The following is a 20,651-nucleotide window of genomic DNA, read 5'->3' on the forward strand; positions in this document are numbered from 1 at the left end:
AGTTCCTATCTCCCAGGACTGCTGCACTGCATAGTTTCTGTGCCCAAGTCCTGGCCTTGGCCTCCAGAATTGTGCATTCTTGTCCTCCAACCCGACTTAAACTGTGCAATTTGCATCCTCAAGCCTCAAGATCACCCCCTAAGTCCTTGAATTACATAGAAGCCCAAGCTCTGTTGACTCCCAAAACTACGTAGTTGGATCTCCCAATGCCCATTCCCTCATCATGTCCCCACTGGCTCTGGAAATTGTGTAGTCTTGTCTTTCAGGCCTCCCTGAGCTACTCACTACGCAGTCTCAGTGCTCAAGATTTTCGCCTGGCTACTGGAACTGCTCACTGCACAGTTACTGAGTCACTCTTCCTAGATAGCCACTTGTTCCAAGCTCAGTTGGTGGACCAAGATGCATCATCTTAGACTAGGAGGTTTTCATATTGATGTCATCTAGTCATGAGTGAATTGTAGGAACATGTACCCTATCATGTCATGGAAAGGTGATGGAGAAGGAGAAGAAGGAGGGAAGCATGCCTAAAGACTCTTTTAGTTGAACTTACAAGTTGATCAATCAAGAGAAAGAGAAGGGACACAAGTTTGTGACCACTATCCAAGACTGTAGATCATTGAAGATTTTTCATCTCCAAGCCATGTGGAGGGGAAGAGAATGCATCTTCAAGAAGACATCAAACACTTAGCAGTAATAGTGACTTGACATTACCACATCATCAAGCAGTCCATGTCAACAATGTCATGTCATGAGTGGTGATATGCCACTTCACTATTGTGGATCATGTATATTGTATTCAAATGTATTGTAAAGTGGAAGTCCAAAGGAAACACATGGAATGTAAAGGTTCATGTAAATTGAAAATCCATTGGAATTCAAACAGTCATGTCACCCTTGGTTATATATACTCCCTCATTATATGAGCAAAGGACTTTTGACCTTGGCTTCTCCCGCAAGGCATTAGAGAGACAAGCTATTTCTTTGAGGAGCAAGGAGTGGCTCCAATGCTCCACTACTGGATATAGTGATGTACATTGTAAACATGTGTCTTGGAACTTTTACTTAATAATAGAAGCCTACAAGGCCAACACATTCTTCATGCATGGACTATGAATGTTTGTAAGACTATTCTGTGGATGTTTGTATTTCATGTTTTCTTTCACATGTGCTAAGATAGTTGAACTATTTCGGTTATTTTAGTACTTATGTTATTGAGAATGTGATGTAATTGTTGTTATTGTTGTCCCATCCTTGTGGACTATTCCATGGGATATTAGACATATATTTCTTCATTTAATGGTTGTAACGACCGTCGCATCCGTTGTGGACTATTCCGCTAGATGTGAGACATACCTTTCTAGTTCATGTGTGTCTCTTCTTGGGTGTTACTTTTACCTCTCACTTAGAGGCTCACTTTCTCCCCCCTCTATAGTAGAATAACCTTCACACAATTGCAACTGAACACTCACTAGACACACCTTCTTGCTTTTCGAATGTACCATTGTATCCCTCTCTCTTGCTGATAGTTAGAGCCAAGGAAATTCTTTAAGAATTCAACAACTGAGCCTTTATATAGGATGTGATCTGAGTTGAATCAAATCCTGGATTTAACCAAGATCTTTTACTTTCGTGATGTGATTAGAATTGCATTTAAAATATCATAATTGAACATATCTACATGTTGTAAAGAAGAAGGAACAAGACAATCATCAGCAACATAAAATAACAAGACATTGATAATGGAGTTTGTCCAGGAGGGACTATGTCTCTAGGCCCTAGTGTCAAGATGGTGTAAGCCACTACATTAAGTGTTAGAAAGAGTGATGATGTACATAGGTGGTGATGTCTCTATCATACAAGGAAAATTCCCTCGCACAGGAGTGGCTCCAAGAGATGTTCTGCTATAGGAACTCTCATTCAAAAAGGACTCCTATCAATATGACCTAAAATCATGCATGATGATAATGAGCATCCTGCCAACATGGCATAAAAGGGATCTCAATGCAACATACATGGCAACACATGAGTATCCCATCAACATAATAAAAAAGGGATCTCAAACAAAACATGAAGAATAATGACAACAAGTACATCCCACAGATGATTATGCATCACATCAAGCAATAATCATGAAACAAGTAAGAAAACAAGATCCCACATCAAATCAAACAAGGATATATGTAGCATAATGCATCTCATAGAAAAAAGAAGTACATGAACACACTGCATATACCTCACATCCTGGGGCCATTTGAAGAAAAGGATGTCAAACTACTGAAGTTGGTCATACCATCAATCTCGCGGCATCCAATCGCATGGAAATGAATTCTCACACATGAATGCTGACACATGCACTTCACTTTGAAAAGTGGCCAAAACTAGAATGACCAAATGGAAAATCTAAATGCACCGTCAGATTTATGGCGTCGAATAGTGCAAAATCGACTGTAAATTTTATGAATTCTAAGAAAGTGGAAATCTGAGGCTTAAGGAATCTTTTAGATTCCCCCTAGATTCCTCAAAGATTACCTCCTTCGGGTCATATGAAGATCTGTTGCTTAGATAAAAATTCTGACTGCGCCATCAGATTCATGTCGCTAAGAGGTGTAAGATCGACATGAAATTTGTCCAATTTGGACACTAGCAAAATTTTGCCCTCTTGAGAATTTGGCTCAATCATGTTTTTGCCTGTGTTTTTCCCAAGTTCATGGTTCCACATGCAATAAATAATTAAAAATGTGTCTCAGTTTGTGTGTCACGCCCTTGGCCTCCGTGCACTGAGAAGTGAGGGTTTATATAATGTTTTTGTGGGCGGAACTCCCAACGGACATCGTTGGCAGATTGGGAATAAAAGGGGAATTATAAGGAGGAGGTTGGGTGGTCGAACCCCGCTCCCTCCATATTAATCCTAATTTTTTTTTAAAAAACCCGCATTAATATCTGTTTTGGGGCTTGGGTCCACATTGGGCGGCCCACCCCTTAACCTCCGCGACATGATCTGAAATAGCGATTGTTTTTTGTTGTATTAAATGGGGGTTGGTTAGTTGGTGTATGCCACCATATGGGGCCACCCAGTGGGGGCCGACCCACATGGGCCAGGCGGGTTCAATCCCCATTGGCCTCACATTTGATTAACGACCCATATCATAAATGGTTGTTGGGGTGTTGTCTGAGTCCATCAGAGGTGGCCCACCCACCCCTTTAATATTTTGTTTAATGTATATGGTGGTTGACCAGAGGGTTCAGTGGGGTCATGGTCACTGAACCATATTTAAATATTTAAATTTTTTTTAATATAGTTTGGTCCGACGGGGGTGGCGGGTGTCATGGCCCGCCACACAATTTTTTTATTTTTTTATTTTTTATTTTTTATTTTTATTTTTTTTAATTTATTTTTATATAATAACAAACATATTTTCGAATTTGTCTAATATAGGGGATATTATACAAATTAACTATCCAACAAATTCACCCACTTTTGGGAGCTAGGTTTCATGCCCCGGGGTCGGTCGAATTCTAGGACATTTAAACTTGGCCCACACCCCAACTTTGACCAAAAATTTGACTGGCTCATTCTCCCTCGAGCAAACCATTCACACCATTGCTATCAGGATGACAAGATCTATGCTCTGGTCCTGGTTCGAAAGCATTCTGATCACTTTGATTTTTGAGCTTCCATAAGCCCTCTTTGTCCTGTGTGTGTCTCTGGAGCCACCTGGATCAGGATGGGACTTCAACACCAAACGATGTGAGGTCTAATTTGGACTTCACATTGGGGAGATCCCCTAAATGTTGGTGGGTCCAACACTATCAACAAAGGGGTAAACTCTTAAATTATCTCTTGCTAGTTTATACTTTTCTTTAATGTTTTGAGAAGTTTTCATAAGTTGATGAATAATAGCATAGGCATGATAAAATTCAAGAGATGAAATATTTTAGTGATGCATGTCAACTGAATAGATATTAAATGATGATATGCTAGATGCATGAAGGTATGCTAGTTGCATACAATAATGTATGTGCATGCATAAAGACTCTGAGTAGTCTATTTTCATAACATGATTCAAATGAAAAATCATGGTTAATGGTAAACATCTAATTAGGAGCAAGTTGAAAACACGATTAGGAAGCCAATGAAAGTGTTGCATGTAGTATTGAAGCATCGAGGCTATGCAAAGTAAGGTGTTGATGATAGAATGACACAACGGATTATGCAAAATAGTGCAAGGGGAAAGGACCTCGTGGTTGTTGCAAGGAAGAAAAGCACATGCAACCTCCAAACACTTGAACCAACAACCTGTAATGCAGAAAGAGATGGGAACTCAAGGGATTGAGTTTCTTGGGAACTAAAGGATGAGGTGTGGAGGGAATGTTTTGCATGTCTTTGTTGTTACAATTTTGTTGTTGTTTTTATTTGTTGATCTTGAGCATGGTCATGCTACATTTTTTTTTCTTTGAGTTTCTATTATGATATTTCTCTATTTTTCATTATTTCTTTTTGTCTTTTGTGGTTTGGTCTTGGTTGGTTGTTAGGCGGAGAAACAAAAGAAAAATAGATTTGGAGAAGAGTTGAATAACACCCAACTGGAAATGTACTTGTACATAAGATAAATGATAGTGGAAGGCATAAGAAGATGACATAACAACTAGGTGAACCTAGCTGGGGCCACATGAATAAAATGGATAGTGACACGGTCACTATGAAAATATCATAAGAAGGAAGTTTCCTTAACTGAAAATTGTGCAAGTGTGTGTATTCTATCTTTTATGAATATGATAAAACGGGAAAGTGAAATAAAGGCATGAGGATACAAATCAATCTAGAAGGTCATTAGTTGAGAACCATCATAGTAGTAAGATAAATGATTAATCTTTAAAAATATGATCATTGTGTGAATAGTATGAAAATATAATTTGTACTTACCATGTTTTGGGAAACATAGTAAAGTTATTTAATGGATTCCATGTTATATGGAACACCATTGGGAAAATGGGAAGGAATGACCTATTGCTAATAAATATCATTATTAAGATGTTATGTTTATGCTCTTGATATTTGTTGTGAGCATGAATGAAAATGATAAAGAATAGAAATTGACAAAGTATGCTTAGCATGGATGAGGAGATGTTGGAATTGAATGCAAATGAAGATAACTTTATGAGGTCTTCATTGAAATCTATGAATGGATGAGTTGATGAATTTATGACTAATGTGTGAGGTTGAGATTATTTCAAGAATTGTTTGGTATTGCAATAGAAAGAATGTTATCAACCAAAATGACCCTTTAAAAGGATTCAACTGAAAGCACTAGTAATGATAGCCAAGTAAATGAGGTGACAACAAGCCAAGGTAAAAAGGGGTAAAGGAAAGAAAATGGGTAAGAAAACAAAGTTACTGATCAAACAAAAACTATTACCTCAAAATGAAAACTCTAGCCAAACAACCCAAAAAAACCATGAAAAAATAGGCTAGAAACAAAAACTGTTGATGTTGGAATAACATTTTTTTGGGGTGAATTTTTAACATTTTTTAAAAATGGCAGTAAAAACCAATTTTTTTGTGTAAAAGACACCCTAAAAATGAGAAGTGTTGATGCTGGAATAATGTTTTTATTTTTGTTTTTTGTTTTTGTTTTTTGGAGTAAATTTTCAACATTTTTTAATAATGACGTTAAGGATAAAATATCATGACTTTGAAAAACTTTAAAGTTCCAACGATTTTCAAGCATGACATTAATGATAAAATATCACGTCTTTGAAAAGATTTAAAATTCCAACGATTTTTAGGGATGACATTAAATATAAAATATCACGTATTTGAAAAACCTTAAAATCCAACAATTTTCAGTCGTGGTGCTAAAGAAAAAACACTTACAACCGTTTTCAACCATAGGATTAAAGATAAAATATCATGACTTAAAAAAACATTAAAATATTGATAGTTTTTCAACCATGGAATTAAAACCAAAGATTATGACTACAAAAAAACCTTAAATTTTCAAAATATTTCAAACATGACATTATGGAAAAAATTTATGACTAAAAATACTTTAAAAATGAACACGTGAATGAAAGAGTCATTATATCAAGAGTAATTTATTTTTTAAATGTTAAATGTATAATGATTTTAAAATTTTATCCTAATACAACTTGACCCATTGCAAAAAAAGAAATAAACATGAACCATCAAATTGACACGCAGTGTAGGTGGACTCGACCCATTGTAATGAAACTTAAAGACCAACCATGAAATTGACACATTGTAGGGGTAGACTCAATTCATTATAACGGAAATTTTAAAATCAACTATCAAATTGCACATAATGAGATCGGGTTGTTAATTGAGCATCGACATAGACCTTGCAAGGAAAAAATTAAAATTAAAATTAAAAAAAAATGAAAAATACAAAAAAAAAACAAAAACTCAAACATTAACAAAAAAACAAAAATAAAAAATAAAAAACAAAAAAAAAATATATAACAAGTAATAAAACATAATTATTTTTTTAAAGCATGACAAAAAAATCAAATATAAAAAAGACCAAAAACACATCAAATGTAAAAAAAAAACCAAATTAACTTGTAAAAAAAAAAAAAAACAGATAATTTAAAAAAAAAATTAAAAATTAACAAAAAAAACATCAAATTATATATATATATATATATATTAAAAAAATGAAAAAAAATTGCTCCAGGAGGCCTAGGTCAATTCTCTGAATTGACCTAGCCGCCCAAGGTCATCAGGCGTCGGCCTTGGTCAGCTAGTTTGATTCCAGGAATCGACCTAGGCTACCCTTGGCCATGGTCGTGGGGCCTCTGTCCTAGGGGGCCACGACCGAGCTCAGTCGTGGCCGCCTAGGCTTGCGGGGCGGGGGCCGCGAGGCCTCAGGCCTGGGTGAAGCGGCGCCACCCTGCCCTAGCCCAAGACCCTGCGACCATGGTCGAGGGCGGCCTAGGTGGATTCCCATAATCAACCTAGCCTCCCAGGGTCGCCACCTTGTGTCCAGGTCGATTCCAAAATTCAAACTAGGCCACCCAAGGCAAATTTTTTTTTTTCCTCTAAATTATGCGATTTTTTTTTTTAAGTTTAAAAAAAAAATATTTTTTATGTTTGTTTTTTTTCTTAATTTTTCTTTTTCTTAAATTATATGTTTTTTTGAAATATTTTCTGGATTAATTTATTTATCTTTTGATATATATATATATATATATAACCATAAAAATGTAAAAAAAAAAAAAAAAATTAACTTATAAAAGTAATAAATTATATATATATATATATATATATAAATGGGGAAAATATTATATATATATATATATATATATATGATTTTTTTTGGTCATGTGTTTTTTATTTTTATTTTTATGTTTTATTATCAACATGAAAATCACCAACATTTAAAAAAAATTATCCACACTTAATACATTAGAAAATTTAAAGTGTAAAAAATAAGGCCTCTAAACAAAAAGGGTTGATGTTGCATCAACACTTTTCAAAATCACTATGAAAATCACTACCATTTGAAAAAAAAAGTTCATACTTGATACATAAAAAATTTCAAGTGTCAAAAACAAGTCCTCTAAAAAAATGGGTTGATGCTGCATCAACACTTTTCAAAATCAGCATGAAAATCACTAACATTTAAAAAAAAATTACATAAGAAAATTTAAAGTGTCAAAAATATGCTCCAAAAAAAAGGTGTATTTTGAATAACGACTTTTCAAAATTGGGTGATTTTTTTGTTACCTCAAAAAAATAGGTAATCGGTAATTTTCTCGTTTGATCAGTAACTATGTTAGAATTCTTTCAGCTGAATTTGAAAAATATTGTTTCAAATTAATGTGTTTTGCATGGATACCAAGAAGTGGTATGGTGAAGGTAGGAAGACTTCGATATGAGACATTGCAATAATTCTTTTAAGGCATGCTGAGTGAAATGAAGAGCTAAAATCCTAATGAATTTAGAGATATGCATTTCTCATTTTTGACTCATTGGTATGTTGGAGTAAATATTTAATTGCATTGAAATAAATGTGAAGCACCTATATAGTGCAACGACAATATCTTTTCAATTTATTTGAACTTAGTTGGAGTGATAAAATATTTATAAGTATAATAATTCTAAAGCAACTTTAGGTCACTGCAATTTTTTATAATAAAAAAGATTTCATATATATGTATATAAAAATTGACAAGTGTTGGCTGATTGAAAGATAAGGTTTCAGGCAAAGTATTGGAATGACGTTTAAGATCAAAGTCACCATGACATATCAACAACACCTACAAAGGAGCCCAATGACATGACTACAAATCTCATGCCTATGAGATCAAGCTTCTAGGTGAAGCAAGGATTGGGAAATTAAAAATTTTGGTTTGAAATTTTTGAGTATATCTCATGGGAAACTAAATGTTGTGACACCGTTAAAATGGTGGATTTGGGAGCTCAAGAAGAAGATTGTCGTGATGGCATTGCAGCTTGTGGCACTTTGTTTATCTCATGGGAGTAAGTCATAACCAATACCTTTGTTAGAAAATTATATATTACAGAGCAATGAAACACATAAAATATTTCAGAAATATAAACACATAAAACGCATAAAACAAGAGAGACACAGATATACGTGGTTCACCCAGTTTGAGCTACATCCATGGAGAAACAGTCAGTCCTTCTTTTCTATTATATTATCCAACAAACTGAAGAGATACAACCTACAGCAGATCCGATGTAACACCCTCTTTGCTCTCAATCTCCTCTCTCTTCCTCGCTCAGAATACAGATCTGTATAGACGCAATACAATTCCCTCATATATAGTGAGGGGTTGCCTTCTAGGGCAAAAAACCCTAAAATAAACATAAATTCTACCATCAGATCATCCACCTAATGAACGACCCAGATTGACTAGAAATTACTAGACTTTTACAAGGAAATTTTACATCTATTTTTAGCTTCGGGGCACTGCCCCTGAACCCCCGCCGGGGGACCGTTGGCCCCCAGACCCCCCAACCGAGGGGGATGGGGCCCCTTGGACCCCCGCGAGGGGGAAAAGTCCCCCCCGCACCCCCCCACGTGGAGGGGTGTACAGTCTTCCTGGGGTATACATCTGGCTGAGACATTTGAATACAGAATATAATCAGGCTCCACATCCAACAATCTCCCACTTGGAGACTGATTATAGCAACTCCACCGCTACCTCATTTGCTAGAAAATGACTCCACTTTGGACCTGGCTATTTCTCACCTTCTTCATTATACTTGAAGACCAATTAAAACTGAGCAGATTCTCAGTTTCTCCCTGGTTACAACTTTTGTTAGCATATCTGCAGGATTCTGGCTAGTGTGTATCTTTTCCAGCTTCAACTTTCCATCTTCCAATGCCGACCGTATGAAATGGTACTTGAGCTGTATATGTTTAGTCTTGGAATGAAATGCAGAGTTCTTTGCAAGATGTATGGCACTCTGGCTGTCACTGTATAACCTGCCCAACTCCTGCTTCTTACCCAATTCATCCAGAAACCTTTGTAACCAAATCATTTCTTTACTAGCCTCTGTAGTAGCAACATACTCTACTTCTGTTGTTGAAAGTGCAACAACACTTTGGATTTTTGAAACCCAACTGACAGTTGTTCCACCTACAGTAAATACATATCCTGTAGTGCTCCTCCTGTTATCTCTGTCACCTGCCATATCTGCATCAACATATCCCTGTAGAGCAATGTTTGAACCACCAAAGCATAATGCTTGATTTGTGGTACCTCTCAAATACCTGAGAATCCACTTCACTGCCATCCAATGTTCTTTTCCTGGATTGTTCATGTACCTGCTTACAACTCCCACTACATGTGCAATATCAGGCCTTGTGCAGACCATTGCATACATTAAGCTTCCAACTGCTGATGCATATGGAACTTTAGACATATGAGCCATTTCTTCCTAAGTCTTGGGACACGCCTCCTTACTTAATTTGAAATGACTATCCAAAGGTATACTCACTAGTTTTGCATTTTGCATATTAAACCTTTTCAACACCTTTTCTATGTACTCACTTTGGGACAATGCTAATTTGTGATTCTTCCTGTCTCTAGTTATTCTCATACCAAGGATTTGTTTTGCAGCACCCAAATCCTTCATTGCAAATGAGTTTGCCAATTTTCTTTTGAGCACATTTATCTCCTACATGTTAGAACCTGCAGCAAGCATGTCATCTACATACAATAACAATATAATATAGCTGCCATCATTTTGCATTTTGAGATAAACACAATGATCAGAGTAACATCTAGTATAACCTAGTTCAGACATAAACCTGTCAAATTTTAGATACCACTGCCTTGGAGCTTGTTTTAAGCCATACAACCTCTTTTTCAACCTACACACTAGTTTCTCCTTCCCTTTTACCTAATATCCTTGTGGCTGCTGCATATATATCTCTTCCTCCAAATCCCCATGGAGAAAGGTTGTCTTTACATCTAACTACTCAAGATGCAAATCTTCATCTGCTACTAGACTTAAAATAGTTCTAGTTCTGATTGAAGTCATTTTAACAACAGGAGAAAATATTTCATCAAAATCAATACCTTTCTTCTGTGCAAACTCCTTCACCACAAGTCTAGCTTTGTACCTCTGTTTTCCTCCATCTTCTTCCTTCAGCCTGTAAACCCATTTATTTTGCAATGTTGTTTTACCTGCAGGCAACCTGACTAAGCCCCAGGTCTGGTTATGTGCTAAGGAGTCCATCTCTTCTTTCATGGCTTGCTCCCACTTCTTCCCAGTTTATACCTGCACTGCTTCTTCATAACATTCTGGTTCACCAGAATCAGTCAACAATACATAATATAATGAAGAAGAGTATCGTTCAGGGAGTCTACTTATCCTGGTAGATCTTCTAACACCACTTTCAGGTGTTTGAAGTGTTTGTTGCTATTGTGGTTGTTGTTCTGGTTGTTGGTCATTATGATTTTCAGGCACCATCACTTTTCCTATGATATCGTTAAGCACTGTGTATTCTCTGTTTTCTTTTTCCTGTTTCTTTTCCTGCAACTGATTCTTATACAAGAGCTTTTCATTGAATATTACATCTCTGCTCCTAATGATTTTTTATTTTCATAATCATATAAGAAATAACCAAAATAATTAACACCATATCCAATAAATGTACATTTCTTTGATTTTGCCTCGAGCTTTGTTCTATTTTCTTTATTAATGTGGACAAAGGCTTCACAAACAAAAGTCCTTAAAAATGAGTAGTTTAGCTTTTTACCTATCCATGCCTCCTCTGGAATACCAACATCCAAGGAACTTGAAGGCCCTCTGTTTATTAGATAAACAGCAGTATCTACAGCATCTGCCCAAAATTGTAAAGGCAATCTTGCATGCAATCTCATGCACCTTGCACACTCCATGATTGTCCTGTTCATCCTTTCTGACACACCATTTTCTTGTGGTAATCCTGGAACTGTCTTCTCTCTACCAATTCCATTCTCTGAACATTACCTATCAAACTCTTTGCTGCAGTATTCACCTCCATTGTCTGATCTGAGACATTTTAGCCTTTTTCCTGTCTCATTTTCAACCAAAGCTTTCCATTTCTTGAAAGTATCAAATACATCAGATTTATTTTGAATACAATAAATCCAGGTTTTACTAGTTGCATAATCAATAAAAGTAACATAATAACGAGAGCCACCAAGAGATGATACCTAAGCAGGTCCCCATACATCTGTATGCACAAGCTTTAATTTTTCGCTCTTCTTTTCTTTCCCAACTCTAAGGAATCTGACTCTCTTTTTTTTCCATAAACACAATTCTCATAGAATTTTAAATCAACATGCTTCAAACCCTGGCAAAAAATTCCTTGAGCGAAGAATCTGCATCCCATTCTCACTCATATGCCCAAGCCTATGATGCCACAATGTCGTATCTTCTCCTGTAGAGGTTAAAGCATTAACGGAATTAGAAATAGCATTGCATAAATACAATGTACCAACCTTTTCTCCTTTCGCTATTACCAAGGATCCTTTAGTGACCTTCGAGGTTTATCTGTGAAAGTAGTTACGCAACCTTCACCTCCCAACTGCCCTGTTGAAATCAAATTTTTCTTCACATCTGGAACATGCCTTACCTTCTTCAATAGCAACTGATTTCCATTTTGTTGTTTTATGAAAATTGTACCCATTCCAACGATTTTATAGGGTTTATCATCACCGAATTGAACCTGTCCAAAATCTCCTTGAACATAATCATGAAAATGTTTCTTATTAGGTGTGGCATGGAATGAGGCCCCTGAATCTACCACCCAGGCATCAATAATAGTTTCTAATGAAAGAATCAAAGCATCTTGCAACACATCACCTGTTACATTCACTTCATGATTAGTTTCTTGCTGTGCATCTCCTTCTTTTCCCTTCTGAGACTTGCAGTCTTTCTTCAGGTGTCCTTTATTCCCGCATTTCCAGCACACTATCCCCAATCTAGACTTGGATCTGCCTTTTCTTGACTTACTGCGATATCCTGGGCTATTTCCTCTTTCCATTTTTCTTCCCCTAATGTCTGCAGTCAAAGCATTACCTGATGTCTCACCGTAGCTTTTCCATCGCATTTCCTCACTAAGGATTGCACCGACAACATCATCAAACTTTAAAGTACTAGATCCAGAGACAAAGTTACTAACGGCCATAACTAAACCATTCCAACTTTTTGGCAATGAGTACAGAAATAATAGAGCCCTAACTCCATCATCAAAATTTACCCCTATAGAACTTAATTGACTTGTAACTGTATTAAAACCATTTAAATGATCTGCAACAGATCCACCTTCTGACACCTTCATATTAAATAAACGCTTCATAAGAAATAGCTTATTTGACGCCAAGGGTTTTTCATATAGTTTGGTTACTGCCGACATTAAACCCTATGTTGTCGTTTCCTTTGAAATATTAAACGCTACTGACGCTGCTAGGCACAGCCGTATTGTTCCAAGTGCCTTTCTGTTGAGAATATCCCATTCTGTGTCTGCCATACTCGTCGGCTTCTTTGTCTTTCCGCTCAATGGTAGGTAAAAATCTCTCTGATACAGATAATCTTCCATCTGCATCTTCCATAGCTGGTAGTTTTGGTCGTTGAATTTTTTGACCCTAAACCTACCATCTTCCGCCATTGCTCCCACTCGAACCAGGAACCCTTCTCTCCCGCGAGTTTATCAGCCAAATAGACCTTCGGCTCTGATACCAGTTGTTAGAAAATTATATATTACAGAGCAATGAAAAACATAAAATATTTCAGAAATATAAACACAGAAAATGCATAAAACAAGAGAGACACAAATATATGTGGTTCACCTAGTTTGAGCTACATCTACGGAGAAACAACCAGTCCTTATTTTCTATTATATTATCCAGCAAACTAAACAGATACAACCTACAATAGATTCGATGTAACACCCTCTTTGCTCTCAACCTCCTCTCTCTTCCTCACTCAGAATACAGATCTGTATAGATGCAATACAATTCCCTCATATATAGTGAGGGGTTTCCTTCTAGGGCAAAAAACCCTAAATTAAACATAACTTCTACCGTCAAATCATCCGCCTAATGAACGGCCCAGATTGACTAGAAATTACTAGACTTTTACAAGGCAATTTTACATCTATTTTTAGCTTCAGGGGCACTACCCCTGAACCCCCGCTGGGGGACCGTTGGCCCCCCGGGACCCCCGCGGGGGGGACAAGTCCCCCCCACACCCCCCCACGTGGAGGAGTGTACAGTCTTCCTAGGGTATACATCCGGCTAAGACATTTGAATACAAAAGATAATCAGGCTCCACACCCAACATACCTTAACTATGAGAATCCATGAATAGTGCAATGGAACATGCTAGATTGGTACTTGGCCATATGACTCCATGCACGTGTTATTACAACATGCCAAATGGATACTATCCTGTAAGACTCTAATGACTACCCAATGTAGGAAATATTTGGGAGAGATAGACTACTCAAACCGGTGGTTTCTTGGGCTTGGATATGCGAGTAGCTAATGGAGGCCCATATAGGAAAGTACTGGGACAAGTAGGATTCTCGGAATGGTTTTTTCCTGGGCCTAGATATGTTAGTAACTGGTAGGAGAAGAAGTATGCCCATACTCACTTGGATGTGAGCATGAGGAAGCCAGGTTGGAGTTGTATGAAAATACTGTGTGGAGCAGTGTGACCACCATTGAGTGCTTGCCTTGGGCCTGAGAACCACTTAGTGAGTTGGACTTAAATATGGATCTAAAGATAATGTGGAGTAGTTTTACCACCACAAAGTGATTTCCTTAGGGTTGAGAACCATTCAGTGAGTCAGACTTAAAGACGAAACTAAAGACTATGTGGAGCTATGGAGTAGTATAACCACCACTAAGTGGTTTCCTTGGGGCTGAGAACCACTCAGTGAGTTGGAATTAAATATGGGGCAGGCTAGAGACTAAGTGGAGAATTTGAATCATCAATGCTTAATAGGTGGAGATGTGCTCTAGATTCTTGTAGTGCTTAACATGTGGAGGTTTTCTTTGGATTCCTGTAATGCTTAGCAGTGGATTGTGTGGAGCTCGTTTGATAAATACAAAGATAAAGACTGTGTGGAACTGTGGGGTTTATATACCACTCAACGATTTCAAGGTCAAGGAAATAAAGAGTAACCAAAGAGATAAGTATTAATTACCAATTTGAATAAATTCTTTGTTTATGTTGTGATTTGAAATTGACTTAAATTTTATGGTTAACCTCATAAATAAATATGATGATGAAAGTGTGTATTAAATTGACTTGAAATTCTTATGATGAATCTCATGAGACTTATATGTTCATGATGTAGGAGAACTATTGAACTTTCCAACACAAATATACATGAGGTTGATAGCAAGGCAAACAACATCAACTCAATAATATCAATGTGCACAATAAAAATACACTAGACCTACAGACTTCACGAACTGGACCATGGCGGTGACACTCGAACCCTATGATATGGAATTATCACCATCAAGTATTCCATGACAATGTGTTTTGTTATTAAAGTAAGGTAGGGTATGCCTTGGTTGAGAAGATTCTTCCTATGTGAGGAAGCCTTGCCAAGGCATGGATCACCCGAGGGACAGAGGAAGCAAAGAAGGGTATTCCTGAACTAGTAAAGTTAGTGATTGTACAAAAGAGGAAATAAGATCACCCGAGCGAAAGAGGAAGCAGAGAAGGGGATTCAAAAACTTGGGAAGTAAATTAGTTTTTACATAATCATGTGCATATTGATTTGAATAAGACTTGTAATGGGTGTGTCCTGAGAAGCAATGAGTTGAATTTGTTTCTTGAAGAAACAATGAGCACAATGGATGACATAACTAAACATTCGACGCAAGTTACACTTCAAAATCAAGTCATTGAGCAAGACAAGGTGCAATGGAACCATTGTGAACTAGATGAGGGTATCATACCCATTTTGTTTACTATGTAATGAATGTAAAAATAGCTATGCGTATATAAAGCTTGTTGTTGATTTTTGTGTTCATGTATAGAACATTGTTGAATTTTGTGTTTGCGGATATAACATTGTTAAATTTTATATTCAGGTATAAAACACTAAGGATGATGTTCCTCCAAGTGGGTGGGGTTTGTGACAACCCTTTTTCTGCCCATATTGTCAATGTCATGATGAATTGTAGTTCATGTAAATATTATGGAAATGTAAACACAATGACTGTGCTGAGAGGAGTGGAAAAAAAATTAGAGGTTTGAGGAGGAGGAGTTGCTTGGGAATTTATTAAACCCAATCCATTACATTATTTCACTACCTATCTCCCTAATGAATTAACGGTAGCATTGGTTCTAGCATTGAAGAAAAGTATGGGTTGTCAATAGTAAAGGACATAAAACCCATATAGTCCTTGTGAGTTGGGGGGCCATGTTGTGGAAGCCAACATGCAAAGGAAAAAGAGGAAGAAGGAATTGGTGGCGGAGGAGGAGATGTATGCTTAGGTACATGGCGAAGAAACGAGAATAGTTATGCAGAAGCATTTGAAGAGAGAAGATGCTCTCATACATGAAAGGATAATTACTAAAGAAAACGTTGAGATCTCTATGGATGTGGAAGACTTGAAAACACGATAAGGAGCGTTTTGTAAAGACAAAGTTGTGGTGTTGAGAAGGTAGAGTCGTAGTGGACTCTAGATTCCTTCTTAGTAGGTGGAGACATTGTGTACGTTGATACTTCTTGCGGTGTTTCACAAGTGGAGACCTTAATGGTGGACTTTGGATTCCCATGAAAAATGTCAGGTGGAGGCATGGTGTGCTCTGGATTTTTTTCAGATTGTAGGTGGAGGCATCGTGGATTTTAGATTCCTGTAGTGGGAATTTGGTGGAGACATCATGGGCTCTGGACTCTTGTAGTGATTTTTGGGTGGAGCACTGTGTGCTCTAGATTCCTTAAAATGTTTGATTGGGTGGAGACATTGTGTGCTATGGACTCCTAGTTTCCAGGTGGAGATGTTGTGTGCTATGGATTCCCAAGTGATTTGGTTAACTAAATTGGCACAAATATTCCTTGAGTGCTTAACTCCTCAAACTATGAATTTAACTCTAGGGTGGTCAACTTCAAGAAAGATGTGGTATAGCTGGCATATGGTTGAGTGGAGAGTGGAAGTCCCTCCATTAGTTTCCAACCATTTTTAAATACACAAATAAGTATATTTTCTTGTGCATATGTTGTATTGTGAATGATGAATACTATTTGACATATATTATAGTAGTTAATCTGTTGGCACTGGAGTAATGTGACATTCATGCTTGTCTCCGATGAGATGTTTTATGTGTATGCTTTGATGGTCAAGAGGAAGTTGGAGGCCTCTGTGATTGCTTATATGTTCCTGTATTGTAGATTTATTTGTATTAGTATGTATGGTTGCTTAATGTACTTAGTTAATTACCATAGAGTGTACATTTCATTGTCTTGGCATACCATGGATATTATAGTTCTTGGATTGTTAAGGCTTCTAATTTTCTTCACACAGTATAATACATCAATATATTTTGATAGAGTGGGTCAGGATCCATTCTATGGTTTAATACGTTGGTTCTATGTTTTAATTTATTGAGGAATGTATGCCATGGCTTGGGCCTATTTAGTGCCTAATAGAAAGTTGGAGGTTATCCTCATCTAAGAATTATGGATGTCTTACATATGAAAGGTTGGTGTTGGAATGAAGGTTTAATTCTTGTCGCGATAATAATGTTGAACATTTCTCGATACCAATAAAGGCTTTGCAAAGCCATTGAAGTCCTTACGCTTCTAATCTTGGTCATTGCAGAGAAAATGGCTTGTATTCGAGCCAAATAATCTTTAGTGTATTTGAAAAGGAATTCAAAAATTTATGAAGAACATAATCATTAACTTAATCCACATGATTTTCCACTAATACTATGATTAATTTCATAATGGTCGGGATTAATGCTAATCCACATTGTGTCATCCCTGCCAAGTGATATGTATTGACATCTATGGAGAATTGGAGCTATTGACGAAGGGCATGGGGCGTGATGGAAATATCTTCTTCATTAAAAGGAAAACTATGTAATTTTACTAGATCTTTAAACCTATTGATGTGGATGAGTGTCGTGGATTTTATGTTGACGAGGCACCTATGTGGCTCTGACACATGGAAATTGGAAAGGGTGTTTTTGGATGTTTATTTGGCCAAATCCATCTGACACATAGCATTTGTTTCGAGGTAGCACATGGTTTGGGGATGCTACATGGAATTGAAATAGAGACTTTAGGGGCCACATCACCATGGAGCTCGACTCACTGAAGGTGTTTTGTATTGTTCTGGGTAAGGATGGTGTAGGGAAGAGTTGACAGAAGGCATGGGATGAGAATACGCCCATTGCCTATCACCCAACTTTCCCATAACACTGCAAAGGTGTGATAATGATCACTTCTCGAGTGTGGGAATAGTGGTGTTGATAATGGAGGGCATGATTGAAGCCATTTCCATCTTGAAATGGGAATGCATGGAATTACATGAAGACGGTTCAGTCCCGTGGGACTTGAAGCAGGCTGAGGTGGTAGGTGCCACGAGGGCCAAGTAAGTCTACATGTATGCCACATAGGTGGAATGAAATGGTAAGGTTGATTCCATGGTACACTTTTGATGCGACACATGGCAGGCAAAAACGATCTTTGTGTAGGGCCAAGTGGTTTATTTTTAAATGACATGTGGCATCGCCAGAGGATGCCAAGTGGTAGGGTAACATCATCCAAATGTTAGTAAGACATTATGGAGTAAATGATGTGGACTTTGTGTGAACACATGGACACTTGAGTGCTTCCAAGTGATGCACAACATCATCCCTGACTGCACCATCAGATGATTTAAGGGGTTTTTCCCTGTCCCTTGCCACTAGTAATAGAAGGTGGAACATCAATATTGACATTCGAAGATAGGAAGGTTTCCTTCCATTCTTTCCATCTAGTGGCAGGTACTATTTACCCATCCTAGTTGTGGGTGCAGAAAACACAAGTCGCGACAGAAGGTTGTCTATTAACGAATGTGGAAGGTTCCAATAGTGGGCCCCACTACTGATACGGTCCAATGATTTAAGTCAGAGCAGTCGTGCTAATGCTTAAGATATGAAGTGGATAATCCATTGGCTACATGGGTTCTATGTGACATCATTTGGTTGGCTAAATTTTAAACATGCATAACTCTCAATCCAAAAGTCGTATTGAGGCAAGGTTTATATCGACGAAAATCTCTTAATGAGCTAGATGCAACGATGTTATCCCATGAGCTTGGGAAGTCCAAGGGGGTATGAGGGACTGTTACAAACTTGATGATGAAACCTACATATAGTCCAATTTCTCTCGTACCACATGGATTTCCATAGACTCTCTCTCTCTTAAAGCTAATTTTCCAAATTTATTGTTGTCCTATTGTTGTCGCTGCAACAACCCCCATTTTTGGCTTGGCGTTTTAACAATAAATGGGGATCCTTCTTCTCTTTTTGATCAAATTGCTTCTCATTTCGTTTTAAGTTTTCTTTTGGTCTTGATTATGCTCATGTAAAGTGTCATTTTCCGCTTTATGACCCTTTTCTCACATGACGACACTTGCACTATTTCACATTATCATTCTCTATAGAATGAAACTTACGTTACTTGTCTCATTTTTCGTCTATCACCACCTCTTAGTCACCTAAAACTTTCTTTACTATGAATAATATTGGTGTTTTATTTGACACATGGAATCTAGGTACATCCCTTTGAAATTTTGATTTTTTTTTATGACACATCATTTCAATGACTCTCTTTGATTTTCTTGATGAGTTTTAATCCAACTTTCATCTCAGGTGGAATTTCAATAACTTGAAAACATGTAAATATAAGTTATATTAATAATTACATAGTACATAAATATATTGTTAATATATTGTAATATATTAACAATTTTGTAAATATTAATATTATTGTAATTTATTTTTATTACATTAAAGCTCATTTTTATTAATTAAATATATGTATATAATATAAAACAAACAAAATTATGTATAAACAAGGTGGATTGCGGGGCATCAAGTCCCTGCCTGGGCATTCAATGACCCAATTTGAAATCGAAAGCAGCAACCGTCCCAACATAGCACGTCCCACCAATGTTTAAGGAACCAACAGGGAACCTGGCTCTCACTCAACTGAATATGCTCAAACTCTTACCTGTTATGTTACCTGGTAGTCCTGCTTTCTCTATCATTGGTGTTTACTGTACATATAATAACACTAATGAAATGTGTTGGAAATTGCATTATTGGAGCATAAGGGAATGTAGTAAAATCACTCCCAGAAACACCCTCTAATGCCAAGACAAAACTTATTTGTTGGGTAACCGGAAGAACGAGAGTCCTAGTGGGCTATGACAATCGAGAGTGGTTGAAATGGACCATCAATAAGGGAATGAATCCCCACTGGAATCAAGAAGGCTATACTTCAGAGGGGGAGATAAATAAAAAATGATAGTTACATGTACGTGTACCGAAGGCCTGCAAATGGATCCCTCTCATATTGTCTCTACCTTAGCTGGTTAGACCACTGGTACCTTGAATTCTGATTCTTATTCAGGATAAAATTAATAAGGATAAATTGCTTCAATGGGAATTGAATCAACAAAAATTGGATGAACGCAACCTTGAACGATTATTAATGAATTTAAGAAGCCAGCCACCAAAATGACTACAATAGGGAGCCCATAATCTTGTGTTAAAGTCCAATAAGTTATTCCAAGGAATGAACACTGCCAGCCATTGGTATTACCCAAACCCACGGTATAGGAACCATGTCATATAAAGAGGTAAACTTATTAAGGAGGGAAAACCGGAGACCCTGACGGGGTGACTATCGAAACCTAGTGGATGATAACGTTGGCTAATAACACATATTCTGTCTCATGTACTTGAATAGGCAGGCAACGGTTCGATAAACAATGGTTATTGGTCAAACGTGACTTTATACGAATAGTGTTGCAGTGTCACTTTCTTCTTCAATGGGTGCAACATGTTCAACTGCAGGGGTTGCTCGAACTGAAAAGGGTGCTTTTGGTACTGGTTCTTGCTCAGATGTGGGTTCACCTGGGTCGTA

The sequence above is a fragment of the Pinus tabuliformis genome, chromosome J, assembly GCF_031772625.1.
Source record: "Pinus tabuliformis cultivar Carrire ecotype Pingquan chromosome J, CPIR1, whole genome shotgun sequence".
NCBI lineage: Eukaryota > Viridiplantae > Streptophyta > Pinopsida > Pinales > Pinaceae > Pinus > Pinus tabuliformis.